General features: G+C 33.6%; 1 long non-coding RNA gene across 1 annotated transcript in view; it reads right to left on the reverse strand.

Moving 5' to 3' along the window:
* The window catches only part of LOC141389814 (uncharacterized), a 37,941-nt gene that overhangs the window by 14,658 nt on the left and 4,500 nt on the right, over positions 1-18,783 (reverse strand). Inside the window, exon 2 of the long non-coding RNA XR_012409183.1 lies at positions 1-18,772. This exon is cut by the window's left edge and continues 14,658 nt beyond it. This is a non-coding gene — a long non-coding RNA (uncharacterized lncRNA). The remainder of the gene's footprint in view (positions 18,773-18,783) is intronic.

An 18,783-nucleotide genomic window follows, 5' to 3' on the forward strand; every position in this document is an offset into this window, starting at 1 on the left:
TTGCGGGGCGTGATTTGTGAATGAAGAATTTGGACTGTATTTATTTCTCCTATTTCAAGTTATTTTATGCGATTTTTTTTTGTATTTGGAATTCAGTGCTCCGTTTATTTATTTTTTTCCATAAAATTACTAATCATTTTTGCACAATATGTAGTTGCATTCATATATGTACGTATGTATAACAACAAGAGCAACAACAACCATATGCTTGTTATATAATTAAGTTAATTATCACGTGCATTGTTATTGTACTCACACATGAACACACACTTAAAAGTATGCGGTGTATGAGTCAAATAGCATTCATTTTCATGTGAAACGGATTTGTGAAAAATACAGTGTGGTAGATTTGGATAAGAACATGTAATTTAAATTTAAAATAAAATGTAAAGATAGGGAGGTGGTATCATAAGCAATATATCGTATATTAAAAAAATACCACTAGACTACCAACTATAGTGTAAGAGGCGTATGAAGGAGTAGTCGTAAATATTGGAATATTTCTTGGCTCATATCTTAAGAAGTATTGGCTTTCCCAGCATCAAATTATAATACTTGGTTTAGATTTACGAAATCTACTCGATTTCAACTGTCAATTCCTTTGTGTATAGGTCAAATGAAAACTCATCTAAAATCCATTGGATTTCATTTGACGTTTAAGCAATGGAATTGACAGTTAAAATCGAGTGGATTTCGTAAATGTAAACTTATAATATTAGATCTGTCTGGTTACCCTAAAACTTGTAACAATTTGTACCAATTGTTGCTGGAAGTCGTCTGTTAACACAAAAAGCCAGCAAAAGAGAGCGATTCGAGAGAGACATTTTGACAGTTCTTTTACTGAGAGTTTGAAAATTCTTGCTGGACAAATTTCTTCTAGCAAGCACTTGTAACTCTTCTTCTTCCTGAAAACAATCAATCAGCTGTTTTTAATTATTCGGTGATTTATGCTCGTGAAAATTAAAAACAAGCCTAATTGCATTGTTTTTTTTTCGGAGAAAAAAGTGGCAATGCACAGTGGTCCCACTTGTATGGAAAAAGCGCCAAAAATAGTTCTAATCGAGCTACCGCCTCCAAATTTTAAACGTAGGTTTATAACCAGCCAAAAAGAAAGAAACCCATTTTTAGTGGATGTAGGTCCATATTTGGGTATAGCTCCCATATAAAGGTACCGCCTGATTTTTGGTATTTTGACGATTTTGGCCAAATTTACCAACCGATTTGGATGTTATTTTGCATTTTGAGTTCTGAGTGAATAAACTACCTCCTTGCAAAAAATATTCAATATAGGTCTACGTTTAGGTATAGCCCCCATATAAATGTACCCTAATATTTTCGGTATTTTGACAATTTTAGCTAAATTTTCCAACTGATTTGGCTGTAATTCGGCATTTTGAGTTCTGAGTGTACCAAATACCTCCATGCAAAAAATGGTCAATATCGGTCTACGTTTAGGTATAGCCCCCATATAAACGTACCTCCCGATTTTCAAAATTTTGACGATTTTACCCACATTTTCCAACCGATTTGGCTGTATTTTTGCATTTTGAGTTCTGAGTGAGCAATATACCTCCTTGTAAAAAATGTTCAGTATAGGTCCAAGTTTAGGTATAGCTCCCATATAAACGTACCTCCCGATTTTTGGAATTTTGACGATTTTACAGGCGAGGTATAAGAGGAATAACTTAGCGGGTGGCAGATGGGGGCAGCTGGACTTTTTTAATCGTAAACTAGAGACTTTCCCGTGAATTTTAAAAAAATTTCGAGACTCACAAATGCTCACAACATTAGTAAAACTTAACATAAATTAACAGTAATTATATTAAAAATAGCAGAAAAAGTCATATATAAAGAATTTATTTTTAATGAAGTTAGAAAACGAATTATGAATTTGTTTTTCACAAAAACATTGTCAATGCCATCACCTATAAGTTTCATTTAGAAAATTACACATTTACCTCTTCAATTTTTTATAATTTTACTCATAAGCTACGAATGCTTTGCGGATGTATTTTTCGTTTTTAATGCCTCACATACAAATCACAGTTTCTTCTACTTAACTTGGCGTATAACCGATGTAAATTTACAAAAATAATGCTGGATGTTAAAAATTTGATATGTTTAGAGAATATTTATTTCAATCGCAATCAGATTTGTCGCCATCAATTTTTCGATTTTTGTGCAAGGGCGGAACCACTGTGCAATGTGGAAAAATTCCTTTTTGGATCATTTTCTATTTTATACCCTAGACAGACGGCAGCGTTAATTTGCATAAACTGCCTTAATTCAAATTAATTCGTGCATTATCCACATTCTTAATGCACAAAATCAAAGGAAATTTAAACTGAATTTAGGTATTTCAATATGGCAATGCTGTAAAAGAGAGCCCATATTCATGTAGGAGAGAGAGCATATTCATGCTCTGAGACACAATTTGCATTGAAAATCAATTGTCTTTTGTCAAATTTCCATGTTTAAGAAAATAAAAAAGGAAAATAAATCAGAAATTTTCGCGTTTCTTTCAAATAAGTAGTGTTCTTTTTCGAATGGAATAGCAGCTAATCGTTTTTCAAGCCTTCTAACAAATCTCTGTTTAAAATTTTTATTTTCACAACAATTTTCATTACCCACCATACCAATTCTATCAAAAATTATATCTTCTACAAATGTTCTTTTTTAAATTTTGCAATATTTGTATAATATTAAAAAGTCTCAAAAATATCGCGAATAAATTAAATTTATTTTTGCATTATCGTGGTGAAAAATTCAATGGTAGAAAGTATATTTGTTTCGCATATTTTGGCGAACTTTTGTAAAACTTTATGAAATGGTCTGCTGGGTACAAACAAACAAAACAAACAGCTGTTTCATAAATGCAGAAACTATCGTCTGTCAGGATAAAAAGTTAATTCAAATTAAGGAATTTTTAATGCAAATTAACTCTGCCGTCTGTCTAGGGTATTATTTTAAATAGAATACAACATTTCTGCTTCCTTTTTTCTGTTTTGGCAAGTCAGCTGATTGCTTGCTTGTTTTTGCTGGGAAGGTGTCTGTTTACTTTTTAGAATTTTCTTGCAAAAGAGCACAAAAACTCCTTACTCTCTGAGAAAGTTCTTGCTGGGAAAATAAAAAAATGTCTTCAGAAATGACGTTAAACAGTTTGAAGCGCAAAAATCTTGAACTTTTGCGAAAGATGTGTACCAACAGACTCCATCTTGGAACTGGATCTAATTTTGAGAGTCGTTTCTTTCTATATTTATCGTGCCCATTTGAGTTGGTCACTGTAGGATTTTTTTTGGAGCGGGACATTATGTAAGAAAGCATGGATTTGCCCACAAAAAAATTATATTTTTGCAATCGCTGAAAATTTCAAAACAATCCTCGAGCGGCCTTTGAACTCCACTCAAGCGAAAATTTTGACCTTTTCTGAAAAAAGGTTCCGATAAAAGCTGTCCAAAATTGCGATCTGCAATGGTTCTACCGGTGTCTGTCACTCTTTACGATAGTTAATGTTCCCCCAGCAATTTTAGTTTGTCGTCATAGGACTTTTTAGAGCATTTCAGGAATCATGGATTTGCCCACGAAAAACAGTATATCGCTGTAATCAGAATCACAAGGACTACCTTCGGTAAAAATGTCAAAACAATCTTCGAACAGCTTTTAAACTGCAATTAACCGAAAGTTGGGAACTTTGTGAGGGGGAAACCGAAATTGTTGTCCTTCATGAAATTTGATGTAGGTTTGCAATAAATTTCTTTATTAAATCATCAATCATCTAATTACAGTGTGTAACATTTTTAAGGTAATCTTGTGAAAACAATTTGAACTGAGGATTTTTTAAAGGTACAGACCCAAACTACCAAAACCCCAGGTTGGATTTTATGGCCCCATCTAAACATGGTTAAATATTGACTTTTTTAAGCAATTCTGGCCTATATCTCTGAAACCTATGTGAATCTACATCTGATCACCGAAGCATATATGTAGATAAAGGCAAGAATAACATATTTGGACAAATAATGAACTCAAAACATTACATTTATTGCCTCAAATTTTAACAAATATCGAAAATTTCCATAATTGTATACATTTCGCACCATATCTCCAAAACCGTTAATTTTTTCTAAGTGTTTTCTTTTGGAAAAATATTCGCTAAAATGTAATACACAACTCTTCAGAACATGCTATTTTGTAAAATAACTCTATCACATTGCTTTCCGTATTTTTTTAAAATACTTTTTAATAAATATGGTGTGAAGTGTGTTTGAAATACGTGTTTTGAAAAAGATATGATGCAAAATACCGCTGAAATAACATGAAGTGAACATTTTAGAGTTTCAGAATGTTCTGAAGAATTGCTGAGAAATTTATTTGGAATATTTTTGCAAAAGGTTACTTGGTTCAACTCCCAACAGTTTAGCTGATACTGACCAGAATTTCAGCAATTATGTAAAATTTTCTATATTTTATCGATTTTGATGCCCTAGATGAAGTTTTCTTATGTGTTCTGTTCAAAAGATAAGTTCTACTAGTTTAGGGCTACAGTATTTCCAAAGACAGTAGGATCAAATTCCTATCCGTTTTTGATATAAAGTCCCGATAAATGCAAAAAGCTGTAGTTTTAGCCCGGTTTAGATGATGCCGTAATCCGAACTGGATCTGACAGGACAAACCCCTACTAGGGTTTTTGTAGTCTCAATATGTACTTTCAAAAAATGGCATACTAGAAGTTGTTTGCATTTTCTGTGTTGCATAGTGTTATTACAATGCAATTATCCATATATTTATTTAAAATTTTATATTTCTATTGCCCTATTTGAATTTTCTCCACTGTCTTTAACTTTGTTATTGCAGTTATTATCGTTGTTGTATGTTTTTGCACTTTCCATAAGTTCCATGTGTATTACTCAACAAATCGTTCGTATAGAAATGCCTGATATAATGGCTTCCAAATTAAACCAACAAAACGAATGTCAAAGGAAAAAATATCAAAGGTCATTTGGTTTACAAAGCTTCTAAAAGTTTAGAGAGAACCCTCATCAAACAAGCATTTCAATTTTGTTTCAATGGATTTGAGGGCAGAACAAATATACACCCCCCTCCTTGCTAACATTAACAAATTAATTAAATAAAAAGTACTACTAAATGTTTATTACATGTGAACAATATTTATCTTGTTTTGCGAGAGAGCGTGTTTGTGTTTTTCTGTGCGGTTTTATAGTTGTTGGTTAAATGTTTTATTTGTCATGGCTTTTTAATAGAGTTGTACAATCTAGTTCATTTGAAAGATCTAGTTCAATAGCTCAGCTCTTAAAACTGAACTAGGTCAGTAATATAGTTCATAGTTCACTGTCCAGTTCAATCATTCGGATCAAAATCGTTCACCGGCTCTTAATCGGTCGTTTGATGAAAACGCATACATACACCAAATACAAACAAACATAAGACTAATATAATTTAACTACTCCATAACAAAAATATTTTTGGTCTGTTCCTTTACTTTTGAAAATGGTAAAACTGGCAAAAGTAGTAAAAGTTGTAAACTGCTACAATATGAATTGTATTGTAACTGAAGTAAAGGAACGCTTTTCGAGTAAAAAGTGGTAAAACTTGAAGATTCTTGCACGTAAAGGAACAGAGCTTATATTTATATAGTATTATTGCATTCTTAAAGAAAGATTAATTTTAGAAAAAACATGCTTCATTTAGGTGGCTGGAAAAAATCGTATGTTGTGTGTGTAGAAATTGTCATTTTAAATATTTTTTTCTGTCCAAAAAGGCAGATTCAATAGGTAATGGATTCGACATATTGTAATATGTTAGGTCTCGTATGTTTTTGTAGAAATCTTCATTTTCGGAAAGCTATTCCATGTACCTTGATCCAAAACATAAACAAACTGATCACATTACAAGGGCATCCCTTAACAAAGACGACGCCGTCATTTTATGTATTTGTGAACGACATGTTGAACTAGATTGTGAATCGTTCGTTGATCGTACGGTTACCGACTGATTACAGTTCAGTGAACTATTGAACTATAATGAACTATATCGACTGACTAGTTCATACGCTCTATTCAATGAATCGTTCAATTGAACTAGTTCGTTCATGAACTATACAACTCTACTTTTTAATTTAATTTATAGCAAAAAATAAAAAAATACAAACATTTGCTCTACATTTCATTTTTAAGTTTAAAGTGTGTACGATGTGGAATTTTATGGCATGCGTTTTTCATGTAGAATGATTTGTTGTTGTTTGTAATGTGTCATTTGTTGCCATGAATTAGTCGTTTTATTTTTGGAAGAATTGTTTTTGGATTTAGTAAAGAGTGCTGACATGTGTAATTTCATAAAATTTTGATTTGTCGTCCACAATTTCTTGTTGGTTGGTTGATAAAGAACTTGTCCACAAAATGCCCGACCGACCATTTCATTCATTTTTTTTATTGTGGTTACCTACATTTTTATGATTATTTTCTGACTTTCTTCAAGTATTATTTTCTAGGAAGTTGTTGGCCACAAATTTAGGCCACATGACATGTGTTTTGTTGTACATTATGGCGGTGAGAAGTAGAGAAAAGTCAACAACAACAAAACGGATATACCTTTATAATTGTGGTTACTTTTAGTTATTTCAGAAATTGAACATGTGTCCAAGTTGTAAAAAAAACTAGTTATGTATGACATACATTGTATGTTGTAATCGTTCCAAATTCTAAGGTCAAGTTCATGTTTTATTCTCCACATAAAAGTGGGTCACCATGTTTGTTGTTGCGAGTTTTCTCTCCCATGCTGAGTATGGTGAGCAATTACTTGCCGCCTACATAACCCCGACAATGTCATTTATGGAAATTGTGCAAAATAAATTATATTCTACTCAGTAGTTGGAATTGTGGGAGTATATTATGGAGAGAATGAAAAGCTGTTGCCATCAGAAGCAAATATGTATGTTTGTCATATTTTGCAAATGCAATTGGTGCATTTAGTTCAGGGTTGGGAGATGTGAATCTTTTAATAAAAAGATAAATAATTTTTTTTAATTTCTTACGAAATTCTATAATATGGCAAATAACAAAATTCTGAAGTGGGGTATACACGACCAGTTTTGCTCAAATAATCGGTTGCTTGCCAGCGTGGCCGTTCATTTTTGTCAGTCATCAGGCAACCACAAAATATTTTGTGGTTGCTGGACAGTTTGACATTTATCGATATTTCCGAAAAATCGACAGTCAAAACTGATCGTGTGTACCCCACCTGACGTTGACACTTTCGAAACATAAAAACAAAATATGATCTGTTTTGGGCCAAACAAATTAATCTCAAATTACTTAAATGGCTACAAACATATTTATATGACTAATTTGTAAGCACGTGGGATAAAAGAATGTTGTAGTAAATCTTGTTGCTAGGCATATGTCAGAGTTTCATACTTAAAAACAACAACAACAACATCAATATAGCATTGTTCATTCATAAAGATATCTCAAACAGCATATGTACTTTTTTAAACAAAAACAAAGCAAGCCACAATGGAAAGAAAAAAATGTTTTAGTCAACAACGACAACAAGTTAGTACGACGGCAAACATGTGTTTGAAGTATACCTGACTAAACCAGAACCAAACGAAAAACGACGCTAATGATTTCATGATATCACTTTGTAAATATGTATATACGCACATACATATGTAGACAGCAGACTGCTTACGCATTGCCCGGCATACCCGGCTTACATACGTATGTCATTATGTACATTTTGATATCTATATAAATGTTTCATATTTTAGCTGGGGGTTTTCTTGAACATTATCTAAAAAAAAAAAAATATTGGCCTACTCCATTCCCCCAAAAAAATGTTTTGTGTTTTCTTTATCTTTTGAGATGGTCAAAGTTTGCCTTTTATGTGCCTACGTATAAATATTTATATATTTATATGAGTATATAGATCATGTGATATACCAAATTGTGGAGCATTCCAAAATAAACTTGTTGAGGACACAATGATGATGAAGCAGAAGAAACAAAAAAAAAAACATAAAATGTGCAAATGAATAAAACCCACAGAGAAAACAAAAAATCTACGTCACCATAAAGGCGTAAATATAGACGTCATTTTGGTGTGTGCGTGTGTTTGTCCGTCTGCCGGTCTTATATTTGCTTTATTCGTTTTAGTTTTATGAGTTTTTGTGTTTATAACACCTCTGGAATTTGTGTGGATTGAATTCCTATGCCTAGGTATCATCATGATGCCTAATACAGATGTTATTTAGTTTAAACAAAACCTCATGACCTATTCATGATTGAAACTAGCAAATACTAGTTCATCGTAAAAATACATACGAACGGAAGAAAAGTTGTGGAGAGGGCCGGTGGTTACCTTTAGTTTGATAAGAATTAAAAAGTAACGTTTCTCATTGATGACATGAGCATATCATTAATCGTAAGACATCGACGTTATCAATCAATTGACAGTTATATGTAAAAATGTATGTCACATCGGAATAATTGATTATTTTTGAACCCTGTAATTGAATGTTTTAATAGCAATTAAAATGCGTTTCTATAATTCATTGATTAATTTCATTTGAATTGTAGGTTCTTCAATCTTCTGTCTAGGTTGCGATTCTGTAACCAGTTATACCCTAAACAGACGGCAGCGTTAATTTGCATTAAGAACTGTATTTAATTTTACCGTGACAGAAGACAGTTTCTGCATTTACGAAACAGCTGATTGCTGGTAAACAACTCTTGTTGTTTGCTATGTAAATTGTGTCTCAGAGCATGAATATGTTCTCTCCCTTACATGAATATGGGCTCTCTTCTACAATATTGCCATATTGAAATACCTAAATTCAGTTTAAATTCCTTTTGATTTTGTGCATTAAGAATGTGGATAATGCACGAATTAATTTGAATTAAGGGTATTAACGACAGAATTGCTGCTATTTGTTGAAAAAGTTATGTTTTTATATGCCAATGACTTCGAACGAACATTTAAATTGTCAATTCCATACAATATCTGTCAAATAAATAACGTAAACTCCCAAAACACCTTTTTAAGTGCAAGTGTAAAATGCTTTTAAGCTTGAGACTAAAATAAGTAGCCACTAAGTCGCAGCTATACACTGTGTTTTGGTTTGTGTTTTGAAATAGGTTTGTCTGGTTACCCTAACATTTGTAACAATTTGTACCAATTGTTGCTCGAAGTCGTCTGTTACTAGGCGCTTACACCAGACAATTTGTCTTCAAATACAACTCTCGGGTTAAAAAATTGTTTACATTTTTGTAAAAGTAAGTGAGATAATAATTGAAATGTGTTGAAAACAAAAGAAAATGAACAAAAACTAAATATGTGAACGGAAAACAAAAAGAAATCGATGATTTTCATTAATAATTTTAAAACTGTTTTTGAATTTGTCGGGACGCCTACGTCACACAGGCAAGTCTTGGGATTTTGACAATCAATCGGGTATGTTCTGAAACACACTTCACCTGTCACTTCACAGCTCAAGCATCTTGTTCACCCCATTTTCTTCTAATTTTTGGTAATTTTTTGGGGCTAAGGTTCTTTAAGAAGAGTACACCCTAGTCAGTCCATAAAATACTCGAAAAATAAGCTTAAATGGCTTGAACAAATTGCTTGAGGCGAGAAGTGAGAGGTGAAAAGTGTCTCAGAACATACCCGAATACCTGAAGTCAGCTGTCCTGTCAACGCAGGGTTAACACAAAAATCTAGAAAAAAGTGCGATTCGAGAGAGGGCCATTTTGACAGTTCTTTTACTGAGAGTTTGCAAATTCTTGCTGGACATATTTCTTCTTGCAACCACTTGCAACTCTTCTTCTTCCTGAAAACAATCATCTGTTTTTAATTATTCGTAGCAAATTGAAAACAAATTTATTGCGGAAATAGCAACAAAATTGCAAAATGGAAAATTCCTTTTTTGGGTTATTTAATTTTTTTTATTTTTAATAAAATATAACATTTTTGCTTGCTTTGGTTCCTTCAATGGCGGACAAATTGTTCTGTTTTGGCAAATCAGCTGATTGCTTGCAAGTTTTTACAGGGAAGGTATCTGTTTACTTTTTACATTTTTTCTTGCAAAAGAGAAAAAAACGCCTTTCTCTCTGAGAAAGTTCCTGCTGGGAAAGTAACCAGGCAGACCTAATATTTCTGTTAAAATTATCGACCTGAATTTTTGAGAAACAACAATTGGTTTGTTCCAGTATCTCAAAACTCAAAAATGTGTTTTCTGAGTTAGCGAGTTACGGCTTATTTTCTAGGAGTTTGACATAAAATTAAGCAATAAAACACTTCAAATCATGCTTGATCTTGCGCTGAAATTTAACACTATTATTTGGGTAGCTCTTAAAAAAATAGGGCCCATGTGGTTATTTTATTTTTTTGTAATAATCGTTTTAAGGTGGGAAGTCAAATTTCAATCGGCAAATTAAAACGCGTTTTTCTCGAAATTTGATATTTTGAGATGTAAAACTCTTTGAGTAAATGAGCGATATATAAAATACCTAAAAACGGGCCAAAAAGTGACCATAAGCTGGTTTCAAGACTTTTGCATTTTTTGGCGGAACATACCCCAAGGTTTAGACTGACATGGCTTAAGGGGTTATCCCTAGTTGTGCAGACCCAAAAAACTAATTTTTCATGAATTTTCTTACAAAAACAAGTAAAAAAAGTATCAGTCAGCTTTGCTGACAGAGATATACATACCCTCAGCCTGTGTATATTGAGAAAAAATGTTGGATGTATGAACAGACAAAAATGTTGATTGGGATAAAAGATCAAAAGTTTTGCGGAGGAGATACCTAAAACAATGGATCGACATCGACATGACCATTACGAAAGTGGATCTCCAGCCACTACATATGGTGCCATAAGGGGTTTTTACACTCCTCGGGCTGTTTGCTCAAGAAATATGGACTTGCCCCTGAAAAAAATTTTACATCGTAATTGAGGCAGCGAATGCAAGTTGCTTCCACAAAAATCAAAGTGATTCGATTGGAGGTCTTAAAGTGAACTTATCCGAAATTTTGTTTTGGAGGTACCGGATGGAGTGGACAAATATAGTCCACATTTGAACCTGATCTACATCTGGTAGATATATTAGGATGTGTAAAGTATAGACCAATTCGGCCACTCCCTTCAAGAGTTACCGTACGAACAATTTTTCCACACATTTTGAACTTTTGTGGGGGAGGTACCTGAAGGACTGGACCGATGTGGCTTATCTTCGAATTTAAACTATGTTTGGACAAAATATTACGAAGGCAAAATTTTGGACCGAATCTGCAGATCAGTTCGAGAGTTATATTGGGCTCCAACCACCCCACACGGTGTCATAGGGGTTTTTTTCAACTTTGGGGCTATTTTCTCAGGAAGTGTGGACTTGCCCCTGATGAAACTTGTACCGTCGTAGGGAGTGCAGTGAATACAAGTTTCTAAAACAAAAATCAAAGCGATTCGAGAGCAGGTCCTAAACTGAACTTATCCCAAATTTTGTGTGGGAGGTACCCGAAGGAGTGGACCGGTTGAGTCCACATTGGAAATTTATCGAAGTCCGGTAGACATTTCACGATTTGCCAAGTATAAACCAAATCGGTTAGTCCCTTCAAGAGTCATCGTACGTACAAATTTTCCAAACATTTTCGAACTTTTGTGGGGGAGGTACCGGAAGGAGTGGATCGATATAACCCATCTTCGAACTTGAACTAAGTTTTGACAAAATATTACGAAAGCCAAATTTTGGATCGAATCAGTTGATCCGTTCGAGAGTTATCGTGCGCTCCAGCCAGACAGACAGACAGACAGACAGACGGACATTGCTCAATCGACTCCAAATTGTCTGAAACACATTTCGTCCAAACATACTTGGGGTCTAAAACCATTATTTCGATGGGGCACATTTTGCCCGTATGAAAGTGTATGTACCCTCGTTAGCCTAAATGCTGAGGGTATAAAAATCAATTTTTAATGAATTTTCTTACAAAAAACTACCAATATTTCTAAGTAGTTCTTTCTTTTATCTGAAAGTGCACATCTTGTACTATTTTTGGAATTTTTGTTGTTGAAAGTTATTGCATAGTTTTGTTGTAAGTGGCTACCTGCGAAACCCATTTTTTTGGAAAAGCGTTGCCAACGATAGCTGGTGCGATCTTCGTATATTTTTTTAAGAACTTAATAATCTAGTCTTTAAGCTAAACGGAATTAAAGTTTTTTTTGTGAGCTGCCGAAGTTTGGATTTTAACGAAAAAATTGGCCGTTTTTTGTCAAAAAACTTGGGCAAAAAAATTAAAAAAAAATTGTCTCGCTTAAAGTCAATCTTTATGTATTTAATAACCTCACCAAACCATATGAAGATCGGTCAATGCTACATACAAATCACAATAAATTGCTCCCTCCCAATGATCATATCTAAGCCAATTTAGCTGAGATCAACTTGAAACTTTTTGCGGCATACTCTTTACTACCGCATTTAAAAAAAAAAAAACATTTTTTTTTCGATTTTTTGAAAGTGACAAGTAGAGCTAACCCCTTAATTCGAATTGGTTAGGCTCGTCGCGAGTCGTGTCCAAAGGACTTGATCAAACATATGTGGAATATAAATCTATTATTTCCATGAGTTACATGATTGACGGTATTGAAGTGTATAAAACATCATTACCCATGCGATTGAGGGTATAGAAATTCCATTATATATCATGGATGCCAAACAACGCTTAAAAGTGTCCACCAACAAAAACACTCAGTGGTAAAATTTAATTTACTTTAAAGTCTTCACATTATTTTTACTTTTGTATAAAACATATTTTTCGAATATACTGCCATGTCAAAAGTTTATATCAAAACGTTCTCCCTCGTCGGGAGTTGCTACCATTTAATACATGTAATAGTTTTATATCTATTATTTCCATGAGGTACATGTTTGATGGTTCTGGAGTGTCGAAAACCTCATTGAGGTCTAAACAAAGTCCTCCAACAACAACACTCAGGGGTGTAATACAATTCACTTCAAAGTCTCGACTTAATTCCGACTTTCATATGAAAAAAACAAAATGTCTTTATTAGCTCACCTTAATTTCACAATTTTTGTTTTTTTAAATTGTTTAACAAATTTAATTTCACTTCAATAATGGCAAAATTTCAACATTTCCTTTTTTTCTATAGAAGGAAAATTTATTTTTTTTCCTTTCTGTATCCTTCAAAGGATAATAGCACACTATTTTCGCCCGTTATCCTCAATTATATATAATTATTTATATTTCAATTTTTCTCTTCTTGTTATTGTTGTTCAATGTCACCACAACTGTTTTTGTACTACTAAATAAACTGTTATTGAAAATGGTGGGCATAGCTTAAAAATTGTTGTTTTCAGGGAATGATTGATAAAAACAAAGCTAAATAATGGACTAATGGACGGACAAACAATGAGGAGAGGATGACGACGCTATAGCAGGGTTCTTTGTTTGGTTTTTTTTGTTATTTACAAACAATATTAGCAACAACAACAAATAACAAATATTTATTTGTTTGTTTGCTTTGCAAAAATTTACAAAAAAAAATAGAAAAAATACTGAAAAAACAATAGTGGATCAAGGTTAAAGTGAATTTGTTGAAAGTGAAATTTTAAAGGCACTTTAATTGAAAAAAAGGTTACTTTTTTTGGTGGAGAGAGTTAAAGAGAATAAAATGTGAAATTTGAAGTCATTCATCTCTCTTCATATCTACAAATTGGAATATTGGCGTTTTAAAATCGACTGTTCTTAAAACCCGGATAAGGGGGAAAGGAAAGGAACTTTATCAAAAGTATAAAAAAGGTGAGATTTTAGGAGTGAAATAGGGAAAGAAAGGAAATTGTGACCTATTTCATCACCATCATAACCATTAACTACCAAACTGTTCTTTGGACATGACTGATGATCAATCCCCGGTATTTTATTGGGGTTAATCTGAACATAAGTTCCCCGTGAGTTTTCTCACTTTCTCCTTTAAGATGAAACGTCGGAAAGACGCGGGATTTTGGTTCAGAATAATACCTTATCTATTTGTATGTTCCCACAAACATTCGGGAGAGGATAAGGGAGACTTTCCTCATATCCATGATTACACCCGATTCATATTAGCTCTATAATATGGAACCTAATATTTATAGCTGAGTCCGAACGACGTGTCTTACAACACCACTTGCAGAAAAGTTTTACTTGGCTGAAATACTTCGGAAATATTGCCCTCATTACGCTGAGGGATGTTTTTGCCACGGAATATTTTCCTTACTTTTATTAGCGAATCCCAACAGTATGATGTTCATTATAACTCTGGTCACCTGTATTACAAAAAGCAAAAATTAACCATCAAGGTCGTTTGCTTGATTTCAATTATTTCAGGTGGGTTTACATAACCAAAAAAAAAAAGGCTAGGACGAATTGAAAACAAAAAAGGCAAATAGCAAAAGAATTTCAAGAAATATTGAACAAAGAGTTGCACATGTATGGGTATACTATGTATTTCGCCAAGACTAGCATAATTGAAAGTGAAATTGTAATATTGAAAAAAACGAATGAAAACGAAAGACAATGAAATGTCATTCTTTGCATTTACAAAAAAAAACCCTCCGGCCTCTCTGTAAAGGTATGGGGGTGGGTATGAGTAACAATCCGTTTGTTCATTGTGTATACGTACAAGTGTCAAATGCAAGGCTATGGCATTTACCAAAGAGTGGTGGAATGAAAAACCAACTATCATCGTTCTCTTTCTATTCCCAATTGATTTTTCTTTCTTCCTTTATAGACTTTTACTGGCATGATGCAGAAAATACATGCATACATATGTATTATATTGTTCAATATGTACACATGTTTGCTTACATGTGTGTGCATAATGATGACACACAAATGACATTTTAAGTAAACTACATACAATGCAAATATGTATGTGTACATGTGGTGTGTTAATGTTTGCATGTTTGAAATAAAATTGAAAATATTTGCCTAAAAACCAATTTTACATTTGTGCATTTTTTTCTTGCAAATAATACAAAATTGTTTTTTTTTTCGGCAATGTTTGTGCTCTTCTTCTTATACACGTGTAACTGCTAGTTATGCCTGTATGTATGTGTAAGATTTAACACATATATATGAATTGCTGCACAAATCCCATTGAGATTTTTTTTAACACGTTGCAATGCAATTTTTTTTGTGTGCCAAGTTTTTTGTTCTTGTTTTTGGTGCATTCCCACTAACACAAACACACATACTCACATACACATTGCTTTATGTATTTGCTTGCTTTCTTTCTTTCGTTCTTAAGAAGGTGTCAATGTGTTTGCAGCAAATTTTTCGGTTGCGTAATGTCTACATATGTCTCACACCACATGTTGTCGTTAGACATTTTGCCTGCACATGCAGTTTGTGGCAAAGCATTTTACAAAATACAAAAAAAAAAAAGACTAAAAGAATGAAAAAAAACTATATAAGAAAACTGCTGAGGAAAACACTTAAAAACCCTCTAACATTGGTTTGTCACAAAGTCGCATGTATGGCGAATTTTCCTTGAATATGACAACGTTTGTCCTTATTTTCACTTTCACAATCTATTTTTAAACTTTTTTTATTTCGCATTTAAAATCAACTGCAAGTTTGTCGTTGTTGTTGTGATCATTATAGTAAAGGGAATTTTCCTTTTTTTGTTTGAATAATGAAATCTATTAATAGTAAAATAATAAAAAAAACAACCGACCTCTAAATAGTAAATTAGTGGGAATTTCACCATATTTTGATATATTTACATGGGGAAAAGATTGTGGAGTTGAGTTGCTTTTAAACCTAGGTTATTTGGGGGTAAGTTTGGGAAGAGGCATGGTTGATGATAAGGCCAATGCAGGCTATTTTTTATACCCTCAGCATTTATGCTAACGAGGGTATATACACTTTCATTCGGGCAAAATGTGTCTCATCGAAATAATGGTTTTAGACCCCAAGTATGTTTGGACGAAATGTGTTTCAGACAATTTTGAGTCGATTGAGCAATGTCCGTCTGTCTGGCTGGAGCGCACGATAACTCTCGAACGGATCAACCGATTCGGTCCAAAATTTGGCTTTCGTAATATTTTGTCCAAACTTAGTTTAAGTTCGAAGATGGATTATATGTGTCCACTCCTTCCGGTAACTCCCCCACAAAAGTTCGAAAATGTTCGGACAATTTTTGCGTACGATAACTATTGAAGGGCGTAACCAATTCGGTCCATAATTTGCAACTCGTGAAACGTCTACCAGACTTAGATGAGGTTCCAATATGGACTCAATCGGCCCACTCCTTTGGGTACCTCCCACACAAAATTTTGGATAAGTTCAGTTTAGGACCTGCTCTCGAACCGCTTTGATTTTTGTTTTAGCAACTTGTATTCACTGCGCCCCATATGACGGTACAAGTTTCATCAGGGGCAAGTCCATATTTCCTGAGAAAATAGGCTGAAAGTTCCACAAAACCCCTATGACATCGTGTGAGGTGGTTAAGGCGCAAGATAACTCTAGAACGGATCTGCCGATCCGGTCCAACATTTGGCCTTAGTAATATTTTGTCCAAACATAGTTTAAGTTCGAAGATAAGCCATATCGGTCCACTCCTTCAGGTACCTCCCCCACAAAAGTTCAAAAATGTTCGGAGAAATTTTTCGTACGGTAACTTTTGAAGGGAGTGGCCGAATTGGTCCATACTTTGCACATCCTAATATATCTACCAGATATAGATCAGATTCAAATGTGGACTATATTTGTCCACTCCATCCGGTACCTCCCACACAAAATTTCGGATAAGTTCACTTTAAGACCTGATATCGAATCACTTTGATTTTTGCTGAAGCAACTTGCATTCGCTGCCTCAATTACGATGGTAAAAGTTTTTTTTTAAATAAATAAAATGATTCGAACTACAAATGGAATAATTCGAATCACAAATGGAACAATTCAAATAACAAATGGAATAATTCGAATTAGAAGCGGAATAATTCGAATTACAAATGGAATTCTCGAATTACAAATTATATGTTACGAATTACCATTAGAATTCTCCAATTACAATTAAAATAATTCAAATTACATCTGAAAAAGTGATATAGGAATTCTGAACATTCTAAACCTTTCGAAATTTGTTTGTACCTTGAAGGCGTTCCGATGGTCGTTCGGCAACCAATGACCTTCCACCAAGACTTCGATATCAAAGTTTTCCCACAGCGGCTGATCTGAGACACATTGTAAAGTGTTATGTGTATAAAAGACCAAATCGGAAAGACGTTCCGTCTTTTTAAGATAGGTCTCCTGCAGTGTGATTCTTTAACTAATTTTTTTTGAGTTACCGACAAAAATGGGTAAAACACTAATAACTTCGGTACTTAATGAATGATATTTTTTGGTAAGTTAGCGTCCAAAATAGTAGACGTAAAGTGCTATCGATAGCAAGAATGCTGCCGTTTTTTTTATTACAAATTTTCATTCATAATTTTGCGTTTCAATTTTACCGATTTTTGTCGGTAACTCAGGAATCGTCGTTCGATCGTTTGCCCATAGGAGGCCAAGAAGGTTCTTTGCAACGCCTTCTGATCATTTCTGTGTGTAGATAATCTTTTTCTGAAAGGACTTCTATCTATAAAATACTTTCTGTAAAGCCATCAGTCTATAGATGACCCTGTTAAAGATTTTCTTTCTATCGAATTTTTACGGAAGACGCGTTGTCTGAAGGTGGCCTTTTAAATCCTATCGTTGATCTTTTTAAAGGTCTTTATTCAAAAGAACACCTTTTTGAAGGTTCTTCTTTCTGTCTGTAGAAGATTTTTAGAACTTTTAAAGGGTATTATATCCTACAATTTGAAGGGTCGTTGGATTATATATATAATCTTGTAAGGTTCCTTTGAAATCTATTTTGCGTATAGAAGGAAATTTCATTGTTTTCTGTGTGGAGAAAGTCTTCTGTATTCAGGTATTCTAAAGGGGATTCCTATAAACGATTTCTATAAAGTGATCCGTCTATAGAAGACCCACTTAAAGATCTTCAGTCTATAGAAGATCATTTGAACGATTTTCTGTCTAAAGAAGATGCTTTGTAAGGTCATTGTCTGCAGAATACCTTTTAAAAGCTCTTCTGTCTACAGTATATGTTCTTCTGTTTGTAGAACATTTATTGAATTTTAATGTGTATTCTGATTTAGGAAGACCTTTTTAAAATGTATATGGCCTCATAATCTAATAGAAGTAGTCTTTATGTCTTTGTAGGACCAATAAAACGTTCTTCTATCTGTGAACAAACCTTTGAAAGGTCACGTATCTTTGGAATACCTTTTGCAGGTCTTATATGTTCAGAATTTCTTTCGAAAGGTCTCTATTTGTAGAGTGACTTTAACTGCTCTACTGTCCCTTGAGTCGTCTTTTGTCTAGCTATAGGTGACCTTTTGAAATATATTCTCTTTACTGAAGAATTGTTGCAGGGTATTCTGTCTATAAGACTTCTTACTATGTTAAGGGTCTATAGTCCATTTTTGATCATTGGGAATAGAAAGATTATGTTTCAATTATAGAATACGCCCTCAATCGCTTTAATACTACTTGAGCTCAGTTTTTTTAAGCGATTTATTTTTCATCGCTTCTAGTGGGTAGCTTGGAACATAACTTTTGCTCTGAGGAGGTGTTAAAGAAATTCTATGAAATTGTTTTCCTATTGGCACTTTGTGTTTTGGATGTTTTCTAGTAACCTGGGAATTCTGAGATAACTAGTTCTCAG

The sequence above is a fragment of the Musca autumnalis genome, unplaced genomic scaffold, assembly GCF_047663935.1.
Source record: "Musca autumnalis isolate F117 unplaced genomic scaffold, ASM4766393v1 scaffold_1, whole genome shotgun sequence".
NCBI classification, from domain to species: domain Eukaryota; kingdom Metazoa; phylum Arthropoda; class Insecta; order Diptera; family Muscidae; genus Musca; species Musca autumnalis.